General features: G+C 33.6%; 1 protein-coding gene across 1 annotated transcript in view; it reads right to left on the reverse strand.

The window, feature by feature from the left end:
• DACH1 (dachshund family transcription factor 1) overlaps nt 1-12,801 on the reverse strand; it is a 409,856-nt gene that overhangs the window by 116,935 nt on the left and 280,120 nt on the right. The window lies entirely within an intron of this gene.

Below are 12,801 nucleotides of genomic sequence, written 5' to 3' on the forward strand. Positions count from 1 at the left end.
CTTGTCTCATACCCTTTTAATTTTTCAATCCTAAACATTGTCAATAAACTTCTTCAACAGATACACTAAGTCTTCATTCTTGAGAAGCATGTCAAATAAAATGAAAATAACCAGAAAAATGGCCAAGTCCTCTTCCAAAATCCATACGTAAAACGGTCTCCCAATGAATATTCCACGGAATAAAAAATAGTCCCATAAGAAACTTCATGGCAAACAATTTGCAAGAGCAAACAAGATTATACCAAAAAGAAAAGGAAGAACTAGAAAAAAAGTCAACTAAATTCTACTCTCCAAAGTTGCAATGCATGTTAGAATCTTGGAAAGATCGCTTCTTGAACTTTAGGAGCTTTTGGACTGGTCTAAAACATGTGGGCTGGTTTCTGTAAAGGACAACACAGAATCTCCCAAAGGAGAGACGTATTATCAATACTGTACTATAACACTGGTCCTTTACCTTATTTGATCGGAGGTTAAGAATTAAATGCTCTATTTTCTGCAAAGAACTGTTGTGTAGGTAAACGTAAGCACCACGCAATATATTTTCCTACCCAAGTCATGTGGAGTTGCATTTAAAAGACTGCAAATGAGCAAATGAGTAAGAGAGAGAGGTGGGGCAGGAAAGAAGGAAAGAGGGAGACAAACACAAACACTCCAAATACTAAAATTTACAATTAGCTTGTTCAAGGAAGTTTATGGCACATCATACATTTCTACTACAGGATACTAAATAAAGATGGTATCCAACTGTACAATTTGCAGATTAAAATATTTTGAAACCTCTGTCTCATATAACATGAGAAAGGAACATATTCTCAGTTGTTTTTCCAAACTAAATAAAGCAAACAAGCTATGCTTCTAAATGGTCTAAGTTCTTTAGTCCAAATGGCAAACAAATGACCTAAATTTCTAAGAAATAAACACATATATGATTTAAAAGAGCAGAGAATCCACATCTGGATGCCAAAAGTTACTTCCTATCTTCTAATTATAATTTAAAAGCAGCTGGGATTATAAATCTTTTTCTTAACATTCATCCCTACCCTAAACTATGAAGCAGCTTCAAACTATACATTTATTATGTGTTCAGTTTGATGAGTTTTGCCAAGATCTAGAACACTTCCATAACCCCAGAAAGGTTTGTCATGCTCTTTTCCATTCAATTCCTCCTATCTTCATAAGCAACCACTTTCTGAATTCTATCACCATAGAGTAGTTCTGCTCTTTCTACAACTTCATAAAAATGGAATCATATGGTACATACTTTTTTGTTTCTGGCTTCTTTTACAAAACAAAATGTCTTTGAGATCCATCCATGTCGTTGCATGTATCAGTTTATTCTTTTTTTATTGTTGAATATATTCAATTGTATGAATATACCACAACTTGTTAATCCAAAAAAAAAAAAAAATAAGTAATAAGGCTCATATCAAATCTTTACAATCACAAGTCAAAGGATAATCTTGGCTTGTGCAAAGCATTCAAAGGTTGGATTTTGTATCTCTTTTGGAGTATCTGTGCATTTATTATAGAGTATGGATTTATAAAACTGTATAGTGGAATTCTTATATAGTCTGTATAAATTTGTTAATAAGCTATGCTATAGCTAACTGCATATATGACCAGAGATGCACTATAAAGACTCTAACCTTGATTTCTTGAAATTCTGATAAAGAGGCACACAAGTTTCTCTAAGCTTTAAAGCTAATTCCTAATACATCTCACTCAACGTTTGAATTACACAGAAACGTATGGTACGTATTTGAGAAAGAACATTGCTATATTTTTATATAAATAAAATTTTCTAAATAGGCCATTCTGTTTTTTTCAAAAGGTCACTCATATCAATGTGTATTCATCAATATATTTTAATATTCCTCTTAATAATTATGTAAGAGATCATATTTGCATTGGCATACGTTTGACTGAACAGAGATAAAGAACAATGTTGAAATAAATCAATCACTCTAAAATCATTTTTGCAAGTCTGAGTTTCCTGTCATAATAGATTTCTTAGTGGTGCTAATGGAAAGCATGAGAAACTGAGTTTTTCCTGAGATATTTAACTCATAAAATACTTAAATATTCAATGCATAAAACTCTAGCAAAAATACTTATGCCATTAAAAACAATTATTTGTTTATTTTCCACATAAGTATAAAAATTATTTCATTAGTCAATGTACTTAATTGTCAAAGTTTTCCTTGATGATTCTTTTCATTCATGCATTATTCACTTATTCATTTATACATTCAAAATACTCTAAAGATCACATAATAAACTAAGTCAAAAATAAACTAGAGTAAAATCTTTACATAAAATACATCTTAAAAGCATAATTTAAGGCTTAGAAAATATAGGTGAAATTGTAGTATTTAATTTAGCTTTAGCTTATTTTTACTTTAATTATAATTTTTTGTCTAGGAACAAAGGATACAAGGAAAATACTTAATACTTTTATTTAAAGAAAATATTTTAATTTATGCAAATTTTTATGATTTAAAAGCTTAGGTATTCAATTGAAACTTTCTATAAATTGAGACACAACATATTCAGTCATTTCACTTAATGTATAATTTCAATCTTTGGAACATGATGTATTGTTCTTTGAAGAATTTCATTAAAGTAAAATCCATTGAGCAAGTAAGATTTGAATACATTGTTGCACAATAAATTAATTTATTTCAACAGCTTAATTCTTTTATCATATTTATATGCTTGCCTTTCCAGAGTATGCTATAAGATGGAGAATAATAGAGACAGTAAAGAATTGCTTAGGAGAGAATCTCATAATTATTACTGAAACAAAATAGATAATGAGTTTTATTCAGACATAATAAGAAAGAAGCAGTTCAATGTCTATAGGGAAACTGTGTAAACTGGATTTATCATTTCATTTGTGTAATACCCTTTAACCTCAAAGATGGGCCTGAAGTAGGACAAAGAGGAAGAATATTTAATTTAATACTTCAACACACTGCTTTATAGTCCTGCATCATAACTCCACCAATCAATAAAACACAATCTCTTGCAATGTTCCATCTTTATAAAACTAGCCACAATAATAAAGGAAAATTTAAGAGGAATACTCTCTCACTGAAAAAAAAAAGGTCACACTAATAAACTAATGGTAACAGAATAACAATAAAGGAAAAGCTGCATTTATTGCCTCTGGGTAGAGCACGTATTGGTCTCTAGAATAATTCAAAGTCAAAGAGGAAATTCAAAATGATTTATTCTAAAGTTCTAAAATAAAAATTATAAAATGTTCAGTATTACACATATGATTAATTAACCATTTTAAAAATTGCATTGTCTTAGCTGCCTCCTCTCCACCACAAAATGTATTATATTTTATCAGCTTAAAATATTTTCTTAGAGTAAGTCTAAATAACCACAACTCATTTCTCTAAAGGATTTCATTTAGCTTTACTCTGTGTTGCTCTTTATAAAATTATTTTCATTTTCATCTATTTATACTTAGAGATTCCCTCACTGAATATATTATGGAAGTGGGGAGAAGCTATTTCTAACGTTAAATGTTATCTTGATATAACTTTTAACATACAAAATTGAAGTTGACTAGTACTTCATATAACCCAAACTCCTGAGCGTTAAAACAACTCAGACTTAAATTCAATCATGCAAAGAATATTTACTGAACACCTAATGTGTGCCAGTGTCCTAGGCCTTGGTTATATATAAGTAAACAAAACTGAGAAAAATCCTTTCCCCCATGGAGCGTATATCAAAAACTAGCAAATGTTGTTAGTGAAGTCCAAAATTATACACACTGATTAAGTGTGACATCCAAATTCCCTTGTTCTGGAAAAATGAACAGAGGAGATAAATAACCGAATGGGGATTCTGGATTCAGGAAAATGTTAAAAAGTACTTTCGGAAGACATAGTAAATTATGCTGATATACTTGCATCTAGTAGAGAATCAGGCAGCCACCATTAAAACTCTATGACTCAAGGTTCTAAATTGAGGCTTCAGGGATATTTACATAGCTCTTTTTATTTGTTTGGATGATGATACTCAAGAAATACTTATTTTTGCTAAATATGAAACTGGTAGGACTCATGAGTATAATCATAAACAACTTAATTTTATCCTCCTGCTATCTCTTCGAACTTGTTCAGTGGTGGTAGGTGACTATATTTTTCCCACACCTGTATGAAAATTGAGGCAACCTTTTCATATTACTATGTGCTTGGTAATATAAAGTCCTATTTACTTTAAGCAACAAAATACAGTCTTAGACTCAAAAATTATAATTCATCCCCTCTATAATAATAAATACTAGCATTTAATTAAAAGATAGGATTTCTTCCTTTCCCACACTCAAAGAAGGGTGAGTAGAGGGAGGAAAGCAAGGAGAAAAAGGTACGTTCTGACTTGGCTAGCAATGCCATTAATTGGCATCAGTATCTTTGTGCATCGCAGATGTTTAAAGCCAACTTTTTATCTAGTTAAGGCAGTGTGTATGTTCTTAGAGGCCACCACCACTATGGACTGCTCATATGCAGTTCCATAATGAGTCTATTTTGCCTCTATGTTCTTCTGTCCCCTGAATTTCCTGCATAGTTAGATCTTGATGCTCGATTCAAGTTGATTTTTGGACAAGACTACTTTATAGATGGTGTTGCATGCTTCCATCAGAAATGCATAATGTCTTCTTAGTTGCATTTTATGATGCCAGCCACCACTAATGATCATGGCCTAGATTCACCACTTCATTAGGACTTGCAATTTGGTGGTATTCAAAATATATCATTCCTTACTCATTTACTTGCCAAAAGATTTATATGAACAGAAAATTTCCCTAGTGAATTATTTGGTTATCCTGAGGGATAGTTTGTATGAGAAAGGCAGGAAAATGCTTGATTCCACCCCTTTATCCTTTTTTTAAACCTTTATTTGTCCTTTAAAAGAATCAATTCCCTAGAATTCTCCAAATGTGAACAGTTAGTTTATTTTTTAGTGTTATTACAAACCCATAGATTTAAATATATGTGATGATTTGAATACACTGATGTGTGGTATCCTTAGTGGTGATTATGTTTTAATAATTTTTTTTGTTAGCATCCTCTTTTCACATTTAATGTCAATACTCAAATGAACATTAAGAGAACATACTTAACTGGTTTTCTAAATCTAAGTAAAAATTATATGAAATCACTTTTTGTGAAAAAAATTTTTATGTCTAAAAGTAACGCATACATCTAGAGTTATTTATGGTTGCCCAATAATACTCTTCTGTACCTAAAACAAACATGAGGCACATGACATTGCTCTAAGATTTTAATCTACTTTGAGAATCAGGTCACTTTGGTTCTAGTTTTTATAATATTTAAAAATTTTAAACATCATGCACGTAAAGTCCTATTTATTAGTCCTAATATAGTACTTTAAAGACCTGAAGGAAAGTATTAGAGAATGGAAAATTTATACATTGTATTTTTAAATGTTTATTCGATGTTTAATTCTTTAAATGAGAATGTCATAAAGTGTCTCTGTTTCTCTCTCTCTCTCTCTCTCACACACACATACACACACACCAGGTCAGCAGAGAAAATTAACAAATTTATGTAAGTCACATTCCCTGTTCTCAGAAAAGCCTCTAATGTGGCATGAAAGGAAAGACGTTTATTCAACAACATAGGATAATTTGAATGTTGCCAAATTTCTCAAAAGCAATTCTATATTATCACTGAAGAAAAATGAAATCTGAAAAAAAAAAAACGCATTTAAAAATCTGCTTTGAGGAGCTGGCTGGTGGCATAGCGGTTAAGTGCACACGCTCTGCTTCAGCAGCCCTGGGTTGGGATCCCGGGTGTGTACCGACGAGCCGCCTGTCAAGCCATGCTGTGGCGGTATCCCATATAAAGTAGAGGAAGATGGGCTTGGATGTTAGCCCAGGCCAGTCTTCCTCAGCAAAAAAGGAGGAGGATTGGCGATAGATGTTAGCTCAGGGCTAATCTTGCTCACAAAAACAAACAAACAAACAAACAACAACAACAAAATTCTGCTTTGAGCCAGTCTTGATGGTCTAGTGGTTAAAGTTCTGCGCTCCTGCTTCGGTGGCCCAGGTTCATTTCCTGGGCTCGGAACCACAACACCCCTCTGTTAGTTGCCATACTGTGGCGGTGGTTCACATAGAACAACTAGAAGGACTTACAAGTAGGACATACAACTGTGTGCTTGGGCTTTAGGGAGAAAAAAAAAATCTGCTTTGTATACTACTGCACTACAAAGCCTCCAAAAAACAACATACAGTTTTGTTAGGTGAAAAGGGCTGAACAAGAAAATGAGAGCGAGAGAGAGAGAGAAACAGACAGAGAGGTCTTGCTATACAATTGTGACTATATGTCAAAAGCTTGACACAGATTCCTTATAAGATTCTAGAACTTATTTTTTGTGTCTGTAAGGAAGATCAGCCCTGAGCTAACATCCATGCTAATCCTCTTCTTTTTGCTGAGGAAGACCGGCTCTGAGCTAACATCTATTGCCAATCCTCCTCCCTTCCGCCCCCCCCCCCCCCCGACAAAGCCCCAGTAGATAGTTGTATGTCATAGCTGCACATCCTTCTAGTTGCTGCATGTGGGACGTGGCCTCAGCATGGCCGGAGAAGCGGTGCGTCGGTGCGCACCCGGGATCTGAAACCGGGTCGCCAGTAGCAGAATGCACGCACTTAACTGCTAAGTCACGGGGACGGCCCTAGAACTTAGTTTTAAACAGATGATTGTGAATACTTGGGGAGAAAATAAAACCAGTGATGAGATGAAGATAATGTCAGTATACAAAGACTTCTAATGACTTTATAAATACTAATTTAATCATTATGACAACCTAATGAGGTAGTCAAGTTATCAACCCCATTGTACAGAAAAGGAAACAAAGACAAAGCTATTCTGTAATTTGTCTAAGGTCACGTAACTAGGAGGTAGTACAGTCTTTCTCTAGAATCCATGTTTTAAACCACTAAAATATACTATCTTTTTTCTTTTCGATTTTTTTTTCAGCAAGAAACTTTTTTGCAAAGTCCTTATGTTATCATTGTGAATTTATTAAATAAAAACTGAGAAAAATATTGATTCATTCAGGGGGATTTGGAGTTACTTGATGAATGACACCCAAAGAGAATCAATTAGTAGAACACTTCAGCCTATTAGGAATTCTCTAATGACAAGAGGAATTGATCTCTTGATTTATGCTGTTTATTTTCCTCAGTGATTTAAGGTAATACAAGTAATACATCCTTTTACAATTTGGAAATGATACAAAGATGATATAAATAGCTAATATGATAGTTTAGAGTGTTAACACTCAAAAGTATCTACACAGCCTAAATCAATGGACTGGAAAGTAAACTTAATATGGATAAATGAAAATTCCTAATACAAGTAAAAGACCAAGAATTGGCTTAGTTGAATTTCATGTTGAAAAGGCATGAAATTTACTGAATCACACATTCAACTAGCAAAACAGTTTTATAAATTATTACTATATTTATAAACTATTGTCCAAATTGAGGTTTACATTAGTTCCGGTGTCTTTTCACTGGCCAGTTCACTTCCAGAATATTGTATGAGAGGAGCTGGGCAAGAGAGGTGATTTGGAAAAAAAAGGTCAACCAAGAAGCTTGATGAGTAATCGTCAGAAGAAATCAAAATATTTAGTCTGGAGGAAAGAAACACTACAGGTACTGTATTAGAGGACTTATAAGTTTAAATGGCTAGAACACAGAAAGATTAGTAGACATTTTTCTTCTAAGAAAATATAATAAAGTTAAGGTAGAAGATATTGAGATGAAAATTTTAATTTGATTAATGAATATCTTCCTCACTAGTAAATTTTCTGAAAATAGAATAGGCCATCTACAAAAGCTTAGATATATAAAAATGGGTAGGGAGGATACAGGAATTATTTCTCCTCCATGGGTGAAAGCTGGATTATATAATATCTAACATCCCAAATCTATGTCTCTTCACGTTCTATGAATGTTAAACACTAAAAATATATGGGTGTTTCTAACACGTAATAGACTAATACAGAGCTTATCATAATTTAATATATTGTTACAGATAGTTGGCTATTAGGGATTTGAATTAGAATTATTATTGTCTACACAGTATATGCCCACTTCCTCCTCAAAGTTATCTCACTAAAATATTTCCAGTATTCCATGACAATCAGCCAGAGAAAGTCTGAATTTAATACTTTGGCAGACTCCATCAAGAAGGTTTATATTTAAAGCAAATAACAGCATTATTCATCTATATAATTTTCTTTTCCTCAATGCTTTTAATTTCTTCTTTTTTTTTTCAACACCAAATATGGCTCTATAGTGTTTGAGAGTTTAGTTTGAGCTGCCTCAATTATTTGAAGCCTAAGATTCACATGGGTTTGAGTTAATCAGAGCTCTAACGCAGCGCTCAGCAAATTTTTTTTGTAAAGAGCCAGCTAGTAAATATTTTACTCAACTCTGCCTTTGTACCTGACACTAGCCGTAGACATTATGTAAATTAAAGAGTGTGGCTAAGTTCTGAAAGATTTTATTTATAGACACTAAAGTTTGAATTTCATATAATTTTCATGTGTCATGGAAGACTATTCTTCTTTTTCTTTTTTTCCCCAAACATTTAAAAATGTTAACCATTCTTAACTCATGGTCCATACAAAAACTGGCAGCAGGGTGGACTTTGGCCAAGGATAGCAACTTTCAGACCCTGCTCCACTGTTTGTACTGGTAAGTCCCTTTTCATAAACAGGTTTATGAGAAAATCATTGGGGCTCCTTTACCTCATAGAAACACGTAGCAGGAAGAATATTTTAAAATGTGACTCTGAGAACTATGTTCTTGCTTGTCTTCTATTCTACAAATTCTTATTGCCATTCTTATTTAGGTTGAGTTTTAATTTTAATTCTTGTCATTACTATAAATGGTACACTCCAGCACGTGGAAGATCCCTCAAACTTCTATTTTCCTTTCCAAGGCTATTTCTAGTGTTGTTTTATCTTTCCTTCAGATGGAGATAAATCTTTGGTATTTAACATTTCACTTTTAATTGACCTTCATAATTAGAATCTCTTCAGGCAAACAAACTTGCAGGCAGTATTCTAATTGCCCACTTGGGCCCCATAGTATGTAATGTGACATAGGAGTCAACCATTTTCTTTGGGGAAAATAAGAATTTCCCCCAAATTAAGTGTAACTAATATATATCATGTGAGTTTACTAAATCCTGCTTGTACTATAAAATCTACTATATATAAATTTAGACAAGTTGATTTACTAACTTGTTTTCCCTAGTATTTGGAATTCCATAAAGACACTATTCCCTGAGGCCATATCCTCAATATCTTTACCAAAAAATATTAGAATTGTCTCATCTGATTTTTGAAACATGTCTACTTTCTATAATCTTTACCTATCGGCACCAAATTTGAAGCTACAAAGACAGCCAGCCTCAAAGGAAAAGGGCAAATAGGCCTTTCAGAACTTCCACAATGGCCAGTTGAATTTCACTTTGATGTTGGCAATTAACACAATCAACTTTTACTTTCTCTAATCATTCTCAGTTACGGCTATTGTTTCCTATTTAGCTACTAACACCATTTACACCACCACCACATTCAAAAGTCCAGAATTTCCTTTAATCTATCTGTAGCCAAGTGTCTGAAAATATTTGCCCCAAGAGACTAGGAAGTGGGATATCACTATAACTTGGGAGATGTTGGCACACATTTCAAGACACAGAGCTCTCTCAGTTTCTTATTCTCTTTTTGCGTATTTCCTTCCTTTCTCTCTATCTCCCTCCTCTCCATTCCTAACCTTAATTTAAGACACCACAGGAATGTTGCTGACTTTCCAATAATCTAGATTGTTTTCTAAAGACGCCTTCCAGAGGAAACCCAACTGCTTCCTCCTACTTACCTAAACTTTGACAACCAAGGATTTATTAAAGGAAGCTTCACTATCTGAGTAACCTAATTAACATTTGATGCAGCATGAACTATTTTTAAAATATAAATATATTGAAAAAATAAAATAAATCAAGCCTCTTGATGTAACTGGAGTCTTTTGGATCCATAGCCACCAGCTCATGTCCAAATTATCTACAGTTCATAAGTCACTCATTATGATTTTTAACTGCTAAAATCTGATCTTCTGTCATATTTTTACTTTGTCTCTGAATCTAAATCTTATCTAAATGAAAAGTAAAAAAAGTTCTCAGTTTTGAAAAGAAAAATTATATAATTAATATTATGAAGATGATTATAGTAATTATTACTATATTTTGAACAATGAGAATAATCACTCCTTGTAACTAATATTTTTTAATTTTTTAAAAAGTAGCCATCAAGTACAATGATGGGAACACTTAGGCTTTTTTTCTTCAGCCAAAACCTTCCTCTAGGTAACTTCAATGGGAGAGGCGATGAGCATGTTGAATTCTCAGTAATAACTATTCCTAAAAATGATCATAAATTGAATTACACAGTGATACATTGATTAACAAGTCTTCTGATGACAAAGGAACCCTCTAAAAGTCACTCAGAATAAAGAAGAATTTTTAAAAGTTTTCTTCCCAGTTCTTGGCTGATGACAATGTAGCATTCATTGGTCTTCTCTCAGGTAAAGATTTTTAAGAAGTTAATCTGGGTCTTCTGTAATATTTTTTATTATTTTTCCTCTGGTAAGCATACTTCAGAAAAATGATATGAGGAACTAGTTCACATCTTTTGTTTACAGAGCCAGTATTATAAGAAAAATTGCTATTTGTATATTATTCAACACTCTACATAAGTAGTAACAGACCCTTTTTTTAATGTATAATGACGTGTCCATCATAATGACATGATGCGTGATACAGAGCATTTTCACTGCCCTAAAAATCCCCTGTGCTCTGCCTATTCATCCCGCACTCCCATCCACTGGCAACTACTGATCCTTTTAATATATCCATAGTTTTGCCTTTTCTAGAGCGCCATACACTTGGAATCAAAGAAAACACTGTGCAGGCTTTTCAGCCTGGCTTCTTTAACTTAGCAGAATACATTTAAGTTTCCTCCATGTCTTTTCATGGTTTGATAACTCATTTCTTTTTAGCTCTGAATAATATTCCATTGTATGGTGTCAAGAGTTTAGTTAAGCTACTCCATTGTATTGCTGCCTAGGCATCCATTTTGTTTGGCCAAGTGGCCTACAGGGACCTTAAACTGACACCAACCCCCTCATGCAAGCACATGTCCTAGATAGCAGCCACAGAGTCACAAGCAAATGTTAAGTCCCTGATAATTGTGATATTGATAGGACTTCCTCAACAGCTCTTGTGATCAACAGTCTCCTTTTAGATAAGACCTCTCCGGGGCTTAGCAAAACCCTGCTCTTTTGGTTTGAATTGACCAATCCACCCTTAGCCTGGGAATCCCAAAGTACTTCTCCCACGTGCCCCAGGTCTTGCCTCACTATCACTGTCTGCACTCTGCCTCGACCTCCCCATGTGGTCCCTGGATGCATGCCGGGTACTTCCTCCAGGATTGTGAGTAATAAACTTCTCTATTTCAATTTATCTTGTAGTCTGTTGTTGAACCATGGCTCACCATCAGGCACTCTGTGTACCACTTGGCAAATGTTAATTTAACAAAGTCATAACATATGAATGTACCACAATTTTTTTATCCAGTCACCTACTGAAGGACATCTTGGTTGCTTCCAAGTTTTGGCAATTACAAAAAAAGCTGCTATAAATATTCATGTGCAAGTTTTTGTATGGACATAAGTTTTCAATTCCTTTGGGTAAATACCAAGGAGCTGGTTAAATATCATACAATCCTATGGTAAGACTATGTTTAGTTTTGTAAGAAACCACAAAACTGTCTTCCCAAATGGCTGTACCATTTTGCACTTCTGTCAACAATGAATGAGAATTAAAACAGGCTCCAGAGGCTCCCCTAAATTCAAGTGTATTATATTCAGAAAAGGGAGGTAATGATTATGTCAAATAAGGATAACGCAGCATGAGGTATCTTTTACTTAGTTTAAAAATTAATAACATATTTTAACAATGCATGTAAAGTACTTTGATTTAAATATACATTATAAATATATGAATGAAAAAGTATACACACACATTTAAGGTATACACATAACCCACACACACAAAGAGAGAGAGAATTGTGTAAATACACATATATGTGATGTATGTATAACAGTAATATTATCTTCCACTTACAGTGTATTTTTGAATTTATAAAAAACTTGAAATTTTATTAGTTTGTTTAGTTTTTACATCCACACTGTGTTATCCATTTTTTAGATTTAGAAAAGAATCAGAAAGATTGAGTTACATCCCCAAGACAACATAGCTAATAAGTGACAGACCCATAATTTCACCCTTCTGGTCTTCTGAAAACAAATCAAGTACATTTTCCACACCTCATAATACCACACGAACATACACACACATGCACGCATGCATCCACCCCCCTGCACACACACACACAACCTTAGATACAAGCAGACACACAATTTGAAATATATCATTTAATTTCCTATGTTCATCTCTCTCTTAATAGATACAACAGAGAACTTAAAATTAGCCTAGCCTGCCTATATATTGTACCCCTGGTTCTAATTGCTATAAGTGACTTTTCTCACTACCTATTGACTTAGCTGTCAGGAGTTAGAATTATTCCACAAGCTAGAACTTGAGAAATAAGAAAACTGGATTGAAAGATGGTGGCTTAAGATGATATTTAGCATAAGCTAAAACAATCATGTGAGAAAACAAT

This window comes from Diceros bicornis, chromosome 9, assembly GCF_020826845.1.
Source record: "Diceros bicornis minor isolate mBicDic1 chromosome 9, mDicBic1.mat.cur, whole genome shotgun sequence".
NCBI classification, from domain to species: Eukaryota; Metazoa; Chordata; class Mammalia; order Perissodactyla; family Rhinocerotidae; genus Diceros; species Diceros bicornis.